The sequence below is a fragment of the Rhinopithecus roxellana genome, chromosome 16 (genome assembly GCF_007565055.1).
Source record: "Rhinopithecus roxellana isolate Shanxi Qingling chromosome 16, ASM756505v1, whole genome shotgun sequence".
NCBI classification, from domain to species: Eukaryota; Metazoa; Chordata; class Mammalia; order Primates; family Cercopithecidae; genus Rhinopithecus; species Rhinopithecus roxellana.
This window is the reverse complement of record NC_044564.1, coordinates 58166251-58176055: the sequence shown is the minus strand read 5'-3', so window position 1 is coordinate 58176055 and position 9805 is coordinate 58166251. Positions and strand designations below refer to the sequence as shown.

General features: G+C 47.3%; 1 pseudogene; it reads left to right on the top strand.

Annotated features, from left to right (window-relative positions):
• The first annotated feature begins 763 nt into the window (after positions 1-763).
• LOC104657670 lies at positions 764-2296 on the top strand (annotated as a pseudogene).
• The last annotated feature ends 7509 nt before the right edge of the window (positions 2297-9805 follow it).

Here is a 9805-nt window from a genome sequence, read left to right as displayed (position 1 = left end):
GTCTGTCTGTTACCCAGTTCCAAAGTTGCTTCCACATTTTTGGGTATCTACAGTAGTGCCCCACTCTACCAGTACCAGTTTAATGTATGAGTCCATTTTCATGCTGCTGATAAAGACATACCTGAGACTGGGAAGAAAAAGAGGTTTAATGAACTTACAGTTCCACATGGCTAAGGAGGCCTCTCAGTCTTGGCAGAAGGCAAGGAGGAGCAAGTCACGTCTCACGTGGATGGCGGCATGCAAAAAAGAGAGAGCTTGTGCAGGGAAACTCTGGTTTTTAAAACCATCAGATCTCATGAGACTCATTCACTATCAGGAGAACAGTGCAGGAAAGCCCTGATCCATAATTCAATCACCTCCCAACGGGTTCCTCCCATGACATGTGGGAATTATGGGAGTTACAATTCAAGATGAGATTTGGGTGGGGACACAGCCAAAGCATATCGCTGCTGTCAAACAAAGCTGAGAGATTTAATTGGTATAGAAACAACAAACCCTTTTTAGATTCAGGCAGTTTATTACTGACAGAAATAGCAAGATTGGCAAAGGTGCCAGCACCCTGTGACCATTTTCCCACCAGACAACACCAAAACGAAAGAGACCAGGTGATAATGCAACATGGGTGATGGGAGCTCTGTTTCTGCAGAGCCAGTTTCACACTAAGCAGTTTGATGGGTTGCTGGGGGTGGGGTAGGGACAGGTATAGCCTCTTTGCCTAATTGTGCCCTAGCATTGCCCAGTCATTGCATAGGCTGCTGGAGCCATGAAGATTTGAACTTCGGAGCATCTCTTTGACCACCCATGAGAAACTGTTACAATAGCTGCAATGCAGAAATACCCAAACCCTATGAACTTGAGTGTGGTTGGAGTTGATGTGTTAGACAGACATATAGATCCCTCTGAAAAGTTGCGCAGCCACAGACTTAGCACAAATTGGGAACTACCTTCCATTGTGAAGTCTCTTATTCGTGCAAGAAACAACACATTTGTGTAAGAACATTCGGTAGTTGATCCTGTAGAGAAAACAATGGAACAGGAATCTACCAATATTTCATTTACAAACATATTTTAAGTAGGTGAGAGGTTTATATACAAGTCACATCCACAGGACCCAGAAAAAAACCTATTTTGACTCAGGAAGCCATAATCACTGTGAAAGGAGTCAGTCTCAGCAATTACTTTGCAGGACTGATGGCAAGTATGTTATCTCCAAATGCTAATAAAGGGCAAGAAACAGAGTGCAGGCCAGGCGTGGTGGCTCACGCCTGTAATCCCAGCATCTTGGAAGGCTGAGGCAGGTGGATCACCTGAAATCAGGAGTTCAAGACCAGCTTGACCAACATGGTGAAACATCGTCTCTGCTAAAAAGACAAAAATCTGCCAGGCGTGGCGGAACATGCCTGTAATCCCAGCTACTCAGGAAGCTGAGGCAGGAGAATGACTTGAACTCAGGAGGCGGAGGTTGCAGTAAGCCAAGATCATGCCATTGCACTCCAGCCTGGGCAACAGAGTAAGACTTCATCTCAAAAAAAAAAAAAAGGCCAGGTGCAGTGGCTCACACCTGTAATCCCAGCACTTTGGGAGGCTAAGACAGGTGAATCACCTGAGGTCGGGAGTTTGAGACCAGCCTGGCCAACATGGAGAAACCCCGTGTCTACGAAAAATACAAAAAATTAGCCGGGCATGGTGGCGGGCGCCTATAGTCCCAGCGATTCAGGAGGCTGAGGCAGGAGAATGCCATGAACCCAGGAGGCAGAGCTTGCAGTGAGCCAAGATCACACCACTGCACTCCAGCCTGGGCGACAGAGTGAGACTCCATCTCAAAAAAAAAAAACACACACACACAAAAAAAAAAAAAAGAAGAAGAAGAAGAGGAAGGAGTGGGTAATATATAAATTAAATTCTGAGACTGGTCGGGCTGGCCGGGCACAGTGGCTCACATCTGTAATCCCATCAGTTTGGGAGGCTGAGGCGGGTAGATCACCTGAGGTCAGGAGTTTGAGACCAGCCTGTCTAACATGGAGAAACCCCATCTCTACTAACAATATAAAATCAACTGGGCATGGTGGCACATGCCTGTAATCTCAACTATTTGGTAGGCTGAGGCAGGAGAATCGCTTGAACCTGGGAGGCGGAGGTTGTAGTGAGCCTAGATCGTGCATTGCACTCCAGCCTGGGCGACAAGAGCAAAACTCTATCTCAAAAAAAAAAAAATTCTGAGACTGAAGAATTGATGGCCTTAGCAAGAGGAAGCATAAGGACTCTGATGGCAGCAGCAGCATATGTGGAGAAATGATAACGAAAGTTGCTCAGCAGTTTGAGGATTTCATGCTAAACGGTTTTATAGTAGTTTTATACCTTCAAGTATAGGAAAGAGGGGCATTTCAGGGTAGAAACTCTTCCATCTCACCATAGCCTCTGAGGAAGACAGGGAGATGGGAGAAATGGCCTCACAGTAGCTCCTCACAAGCCTCTCACTGTCTCATATTCTGGGAGCATCATGAGGCAGTTTACCAACACTTAGCTCAACTGAGGTTAAGTCCTTTCTATGTGGTCTATATGGATACATGCAAGGTCATTAGGACACCTCACAGAGCAGTTTCCCTACTACTGCACTTCCTGTCCTTTTTTTAAAAAATTAATTTATTTTTTTCTTTGAGATGGAGTCTTGCTGTGTCACCCAGGCTGGAATGTAGTGACATGATCTCAGCTCACTGCAACCTCCACCTCCCGGGTGGAGGTGATTCTCCTGCCTTAGCCTCCGGAGTAGCTGAGATTACAGGCGTGCACCACCACACCTTGCTAATTTTTGTATTTTTAGTGGAGGTGGGGTTTCACCATGTCGGCCAGGCTGGTTTTGAACTCCTGACCTCAGGCCAACCTCAGCCTCCCTAAGTGGTGGGTTTACAGATATGAGCCACTGTGCCCAGCGTGACCTTTTTTTTTTGAGATGGAGTGTCAGTCTGTTGCCCAGGCTGGAGTGCAGGGACGTGATCTCGGCTCACCACACCTGACCTTCCCTTTTATTTATTTATTGATACGAAGTTTTGCTCTTGTTGCCCAGGTTAGAGTGCAATTTCAGCTCACTGCAACCTCTACCTCCCGGGTTCAAGCGATTCTCCTGTCTCAGCCTCCCAAGTAGCTGGGATTACACACCTGGCTAATTTTTGTATTTTTAGTAGAGATGGGGTTTCTCCATGGTGGCCCGGTTGGTCTCGAACTCCTGACCTCAGGTGATCCACCCACCTCGGGCCTTCCAAAGTTCTGGGATTACAGGCATGAGCCACGATACTCGGCCGTGTACTACCATCTGATACGTGTAAAGGACAGGTGTGAGCCACTGCCCTGGCTGCAAATTGATATACTTCTAAATAATAGTCTAATTTTGAATATATTGAAGTACATTATGCTTTTTACAAATATAAAGAATCGGACCAGGCACAGTGACTCACACCTATAATCCCAGTACTTTGGGAGGCCGAGGCAGGAGGACCACCTGAGGTCAGGAGTTTGAGACCAGCCTGGCCAAAATGGCGAAATCCTGTCTCTACTAAAAATACAAAATTAGCCAGGTGTGGTGGCACATGCCTGTAATCCCAGCTACTCAGGAGGCTGAGGCAGGAGAATTGCTTGAACCTGGGAGGCAGAGGTTGCAGTGAGCCCAGATTGAGCTACTGCACTTCAGCCTGGGAGACAGAACAAGACTCCATCTCAAAAAAGAAACCCAAAAACCCATAGATGGATAAAAAGATTAAGGCAATTCTTTTAGTAGTGCAAACATGATTGTCAGTGATGAATGGCACCTTGGGAGGTAACCTCGGAGGAGGAGGAGGTATTGATGGGACCACCTGCCCAAGAGTGGAGAAAAGCAGTGTGGAGGGTGACCATGGTAACCAATGAGAAGCGGAGGAAGGCGAAGGTGTTTCCAAGACAGGAGAGCACTGTGGTCTTGAAGCATTCCCTGGTGAAAGTGGTTGAGGAGACAGCTTTGAGCTGGTGGCAGCCAGATGTGTTATCACTGACTTAGCTGGCCAGAAGGACAGGGAAAGAGAACTTGCTGACAGTGGGACTGATTGAGCGAGCAGTCTCAGGTGGGCACAAAACTATTAGAGATTCTTGCTTACATTGAGTCAGCCAAGAAAACCTTCAAAACATTTACACTTCAGACAAATAGAGAATCTCGGAAGTCTCTCTGAACCTATTCTGGTTTGAGGGGCTGACCAGTTTTAAAAACAGAATCTGGGCTGGGCGCAGTGGCTCACACCTGTAGTCCCAGCACTTTGGGAGGCCGAGGTGGGTGAATTGCCTGAGGAGTTTGAGACCAGTCTGGCCAACATGGTGAAACCCCATCTCTACTAAATATACAAAAAAAATAGCTGGGTGTGGTGGCGTGCGCCTGTAATCCCAGCTATTTGGGAGGCTGAAGCAGGGGAAGTGCTTGAACCAGGGAGGTGGAGGTTGCAGTGAGCCGGGATCATGCCACTGCACTCCAGCCTAGGCAACAGATTGAGACTCTGTCTCAAGGAAAAAAAAAAAAAACCATCTCTACTAAAAATATTTTTAAAATTAGCCAGATGTGGTGGCAGGTGCCTGTAATCCCAGCTACTTGGGAGGTTGAGGCAGGAGAACTGCTTGATCTGGGAAGACAGAGGTTGTAGTGAGCCAAGATGATGCCATTGCACTCCAACCTGGGCAAAAAGAACAAAACTCGTCTCAAAAAATAAATATAAAAAAGAGAGAATCTGTGACATACGACAGAGAAGATGGATAATTAGTCAACAAAAGAAACATTATACAAGGCAATTACCACTATCCAGAAAAATATCATAAAGGTTGATAGGCAAGTCTCTGATACTAGAGCAGAAACAGAGAAAATCACACATACACTAGATGCACTCCAGCAAGAGCCCAGTGTATTCACCCTCAGTTGCTACAAGTCAAGGTCGTCCCTTCTGCACCATCTCCAAACACACTGCTCTATCCCTCCAACATGCTACCTGGTGGAACATAGTCACAGCAGCCTTGGCCTCGATCTTCCTCAAGGATAAGTGAATCACATTAGATTTTTTAAAACAAAGAGGCAGAAGGAGATTCGACTCCAAAAGAGGAAGTAGCAGATGTGAGGATGAAAGCAAAAGATTGAAACAATGTGAGGAAGGTGTCATGACCCAAGAAATGAGGAGAGCCTCCAGAAACTGGAAAAGGCAAGGAAATTGATCCTCCCCCACAGCCTCTGGAGGGAATGCAGTCCTGCCAACACCTTGATTTCAGCCCAGTGAAACTCATTTTGTACTTTTTTCAGGACTGCAAGACAATAAATTTATGTCATTTTAAGTCACTAAATTTGTAACAGTGGCAATAAGAAAGTAATATACCCAGTGGCCGGACGCTGTGGCTCACGCCTATAATCCCAGCACTTTGGGAGGCCAAGGTGGGCGGATCACGAGGTCAAGAGATCGAGACCATCCTATTCAACATGGTGAAACCCCATCTCTACTAAGAATACAAAAATTAACTGGGAGTGGTGGCGCATGCCTGTAGTCCCAGCTGCTCAGGAGGCTGAGGCAAGAGAATCACTTGAACCTGGGAGGTGGAGATTGCAGTGAGCCAAGATCACACCATTGCACTCCAGCCTGGGTGACAGAGCAAGACTCCATCTCAAAAAAAAAAAAAGTAATACATCCAGTTTACTTCTTTCTTGGATATACCATTTCCATTAAAAAATGATGCTTGCTGAACATTACCTCCTTTGTTGATGTTTTCATTTTTGATCCATCCAAGAATGGACATGTCAGAATATAACAATACCTGCTGATGCTTTGTTAGCTTCTAAGTGTCCAAAAGGACTCACTAGCAAGCCAACAATTGCTGCTTAAATGGAGTATACCAGGCAGCAGTGTCAGGCAAATGCTGTACCCAAAACCCCATATGGCACTTACTGCTTATTGCCACAGGCTCCAGTCAGCATAACTGTCAGTCACCATCACTTGCAGATGAAAAGGCTCATTAGAACTGTTCCAGGCCGGGCGCGGTGGCTCAAGCCTGTAATCCCAGCACTTTGGGAGGCCGAGACGGGCGGATCACGAGGTCAGGAGATCGAGACCATCCTGGCTAATATGGTGAAACCCCGTCTCTACTAAAAAATACAAAAAACTAGCCGGGCGACGAGGCGGGCGCCTGTAGTCCCAGCTACTCGGGAGGCTGAGACAGGAGAATGGTTTGAACCCGGGAGGCAGAGCTTGCAGTGAGCTGAGAGCCGGCCACTGCACTCCAGCCTGGGCGGCAGAGCAAGACTCCGTCTCAAAAAAAAAAAAAAAAAAAAAAAAAGAACTGTTCCAAATGAGAGGTCAGTCTCAACAGCCTGCTGGATAGTTTCCTTAAGCACTCCTCTTTCTTCTAGCTCCTTCATCAGTATAGTGATATTATCCCCTCTCCTCCCTTCCTTCTGGCATCCTGTACTGTTTTACTAGTATGAAGGTAAGTTCTTCATACTAATATTCATCCCACAATCACTGTTTTAATTATGGAATTTCCCCACTGGGAACATTCCTTACAATCAAAAGAAGTGTTATACATACTTAACACTTCTGTTCTTACAATATATTCAGCAGTATCAGTTACAACCATTTGGGTATGTGAACTGTTCACCAAATAAAACATAATACAGTAAGTTTCAAGGGCCACAGTGGTATGGCCTCTTCTACCACAGACAAAAATACTAATTTTGGCAGGAGTTGGAAATCTGGCAGGTCATGGTAGCTTCATCAGAAACATGCAGTCCTTTCCTTTGTAAGAGGCGTCAGTTCTTAGACTGCTGGAGGGCTTCAGTGTAGTAAATCTATCCACCTAGTCCCCATTCTTTTTTTTTTTTTTGAGACGGAGTCTTGCTCTGTTGCCCAGGCTCTCTTCAGGGAGTGCAAGGCAGTGCAGAAGACACCAGCAGTGGGGTTGACTGGAGCAGAGTGGACATTTCTTTCCTTAACGGAACAGAGGTCAGGGTAAGAGAGAGGAAGAGATCAGGGGGTGTGACAGGAGCAGTTCCACACCAGTAAGCACAGTTTTGGACTTACTTTCAGATTTAAGCTGCCTTCTGCTCAGCATCTACAAACTTTTTTTCTTCTTTTTTTTTTTTTTTTTTTTTTGAGGAGTTTTGCTCTTGTTGCTCAGGCTGGAGTCCACTGGCGCGATCTTGGCTCACTGCAAGCTCCGCCTCCCGGGTTCACGCCATTCTCCTGCCTCAGCCTCCGGAGTAGCTGGGATTACAGGCGCCCACCACCATACCCGGCTAATATTTTGTATTTTCAGTAGAGACGGGGTTTCTCAATGTTGGGCAGGCTGGTCTCAAATCCTGATCTCAGGTGATCCACCCACCTCGGCCTCCCAAAGTGTACAGCACCCGGCCAAGCATCTACAAACTTTTACAACTAAGACACCATCAGGCAGCTGCTTCAATCCTACCACTGTAAATCTCTTGTTTTTTGAGTTTTGTTGTTTTTGTTTTATTTTTGTTTTTGAGACAGTGTATTACTCTGTCGTATATTGCTCTGTTGCCCAGGCTGGAGTGCAGTGGTGCGATCTCAACTCACTGCAACCTCAACCTCCTGGGCTCAAGCAATCCTCCCACCTCAGCCTCCCAGGTAGCTGAGACCACAGGTGTGTGTCACTACACCCAGCTTAATTTTTAAAATATTTTTTGTAGGCCGGGTGCAGTGACTCATGCCTGTAATTCCAGCATTTTGGAATGTGGAGGCAGGCAGATCACCTGAGGTCAAGAGTTCGAGACCAGCCTGACCAACATGAAGCCACATCTCTACTAAAAATACAAAATTAGCTGGGCACGGTGGTGCATGTCTGTAATCCCAGCTACTCTGGAGGCTGAGGCAGGAGAATCACTTCAATCTGGGAGACGGAGGTTGCAGTGAGCCGAGATCGCGCCATTGCACTCCAGCCCGGAAAATGAGCGAAACTCCATCCCCAAAAAAAAAAAAAAAAAAAAAAAAAAATGTAGAGATAGTGTTTTGCCGTGTTGCCCAGGCTTGTGTCAAACTCCCGGGCTCAAGCGATCTGCCCGCCTCAGCCTCCCAAAATGCGAGGAATACAGGCGTGAGCCACCGACCCCAGCCTCTAAATCTCCAAATATTCGCTGACGGGTAGTATGTACTATCAGATCCTGGGAAATCTTTTCATTTCATCTAACCCAGCCCACACAGTCTAGTAACAACTAGGACACTGGGAAGAAACTTAATCCTCCCAATTCACTGTTTAGACAAGAGCATGCACTACAAGATCCCAGGGAGTCTTATCATGGCGCTTAATCTGGCCCGCATCCCTCTTTCTTCCAAAAAGTCTTCGTGACCTTACCAGGCTCAGGTTGGATGCGAAATTTGTCAAGGCTAACAGAGTTGTCCAGTAATAATATCTAGGCTGTTGGGGAACCAGCATGGAGCAGTTCCTCTATAACTACAAAAACAATTTCTAATTTGTAATTGGATTTAAACATTGCTTTTAGGCCAGGCACGGAAGCTCATGCCTGTAATTCCAGATCTTTGGGAGGTCAAGGCAAGAGGATTGCTTGAGCTCAGGAGCTCAAGACCAACCAGGGCAGCATAGTGAGACCCAATGTCTACAAAAATTAAAAAATGGGCTGGGCGGCCGGGCGCGGTGGCTCAAGCCTGTAATCCCAGCACTTTGGGAGGCCGAGACGGGCGGATCACAAGGTCAGGAGATCGAGACCATCCTGGCTAACCCGGTGAAACCCCGTCTCTACTAAAAAATATAAAAAACCAGCCGGGCGAGGTGGCGGGCGCTTGTAGTCCCAGCTACTCGGGAGGCTGAGGCAGGAGAATGGCGTAAACCCAGGAGGCGGAGCTTGCAGTGAGCTGAGATCCGGCCACTGCACTCCAGCCTGGGCGACAGAGCGAGACTCCATCTCAAAAAAAAAAAAAAAAAAAAAAAAAAAAAAAAGGGCTGGGCACGGTGGCTCACTCCTGTAATCCCAGCATTTTGGCAGGCCAAAGTGGGCAGATCACAAGGTCAGGAGTTTGAGACCAGCCTGGCCAACATGGTGAAACTCAGTCTCTACTAAAAATACAAAAAAGTAGCCAGGTGTGGTGGCAGGCGCCTGTAATCCCAACTACTCAGGCAGCTGAGGCAGGAGAATTGCTTAAACCTGGGAGGCGGAGGTTGCAGTGAGTTGAGACCGTGCCACTGAGCTACAGCCTGGGCAAAAGAGAGACTCTGTCTCAGGAAAAAAAAAAAGAGGGCCGGGCATGGTGGCTCATGCCTGTAATCGCAGCACTTTGGGAGGCTGAGGTGGGCAGGTAGCTTGAGGCCAGGAGTTTGAGACCAGCCTGCCCAACATGGCAAAACCCTGTCTCTACTAAAAATACAAAAATTTGTCAGGTTGGTGGCACATGCCTGTGGTCCCAGCTACTTGGGAGGCAGAGGCACAAGAATCGCTTGAACCTGAGAGGTGAAGGTTGCAGTGAGCCCAGATTGCGCCACTGCCCTCTGTCCTGGGCGGGAGAGAGAGAGAGAGACTCTGTCTCAAAAAAAAAGAAAAAAAGGCCGGGCGCGGTGGCTCAAGCCTGTAATCCCAGCACTTTGGGAGGCCGAAACGGGCGGATCACGAGGTCAGGAGATCGAGACCATCCTGGCTAACAGGGTGAAACCCCGTCTCTACTAAAATATACAAAAAAACTAGCCGGGCGAGGTGGGGGGGCCTGTAGTCCCAGCTACTCGGGAGGCTGAGGCAGGAGAATGGCATAAACCCGGGAGGCAGAGCTTGCAGTGAGCTGAGATCCAG